Below are 1743 nucleotides of genomic sequence, written 5' to 3' on the forward strand. Positions count from 1 at the left end.
GGACTCCATGTATTTGACTTTATTTCCTTGGTCTTCCTATTGTTGATTTCTAGTTTTATAGCACTGTGAACTGAGAAGATTCTTTGTAGTATTTTGATGGTTGTAAATTTATGGAGGTTTATTTTGTGGCCTAACACATGGTCTATTCTGGAGAATGTTCCATGTGCACTGGAAAATAATGTGTATTGTGTTGTTGTTGGGTTGAACATTCTGAACACATCTATGAGGTCCAGTTGGCTGATTGTGTTGTTTAGTTCTTCTGTGTCTATGTCAAGTTTCTTTTTGGTTGTTCTATCCAATTGAAATTCTTGAAACTAAAATATCTGTTCTGGAGCTGCAAATTGGTGTCACATAATAGCCTGGAATGACCGCTCCATTGTTTGCCCTCTCTCTCCTGGAAAGCTTGCTTAATAATCTAGATGGAACTACATGGGTTTGTTTACTTCATGATAATCATTTAACTGCTCACTTAGGATTTGTGCTGGATACTTCAACTAAAAACAAAACAAACCATATCTAAAACTGATGCCGTAAGCCTCAAAAGACTTGATGGTGAGTGTTTTTTCTATGAGTCACGACCACACTCACTTGAACTAATAACCACTTGCTATCTCCCAAAGGCTTAAAGATGCTTTTCTATACATGTGTACCTTTACAGAAAGTTATTGTACTGCTGAAATAAATTTCTTTGTATATTTTTAGCTTACTTGTGTTCATCTACATTTTTCTGTGAAACCCTAATAAGCTCTTTGTTAGCCATCTGCTTTGTAACTTTCCCACACCAAGGTAGGTAGGCAGAAGTATGTTGGTATGCTGGCTCTCCAGAAGAAAAGAAGAGAAAGCCTTGATTTGAAGATATTGACAATTTCTGAGGTGCAAATACTCCAGCTATGACTAATTTCAAAGTTCCAAAATTTAACAACCAGTTAATGAAACTCCTGAGTACTTTAAGAACCAGCATGACCCAGCTGCAGTCATACAGGTAAGCAATACAATCATCTAGTTGTGTGCAGGCTCAGAACTAACTGCTTACTCACTCAGGCCACCACAAAGTTTTTCCAGCTGTGGGCACAGACATCATAACATATTTCAGGTTGGAATCAATGATGGGTGAAAATTGTTCTCTCTGTGCATCCCTGTGGAGCTAAAGCTAAATAAGCCAATTTGCTGAATTACTTAGAACCAAGTATTTATTGCATTACAAACAGATATTTCCCACTTGTCAGGGAGTGTAATAGAGCCAAGACACCAATTGCAGCTGTTTGCTTTCTGTCATAAGTGCAGGCTAAACGGAATGGTTATTCAATAAGCCGTATTAAACTGAAAGATGCAATTTCAAAATGGCAAGGGGGTAAATAAACCAGTAACATTAGTGTCTGAGGGAATTATGGGCATGAACACTTTCTTTCTGCTATTGTGTAAACCTGCTTTGCTCTTCTAAGGGCAAATTGAAAGGCGATGGACATTTTCAATGTCAGCATTTTGGAGCGCATAGAATGATCAGAAAAGAACAATCACAATAAAAGTTAGAAGCTCTGAAACATGGTGGGAAAGAAACCCCCACTGATTCTGCTGAAAATAAAAACCCAAGGCTCTCCTATTGTCTCAAATGAGATGCAAAGTGGAGGGAAGAAATACAGTACAAATTCTCTGCCCTAATCTTTATTCCTTCAAGATATTTGGGGCCAACAAACATATGAAGAAATGTTCACAATCATTAGCCATTGTTGCTGTTATTATGTG

Source organism: Chrysochloris asiatica, unplaced genomic scaffold (assembly GCF_000296735.1).
Source record: "Chrysochloris asiatica unplaced genomic scaffold, ChrAsi1.0 scaffold00124, whole genome shotgun sequence".
Classification (NCBI taxonomy): Eukaryota; Metazoa; Chordata; class Mammalia; order Afrosoricida; family Chrysochloridae; genus Chrysochloris; species Chrysochloris asiatica.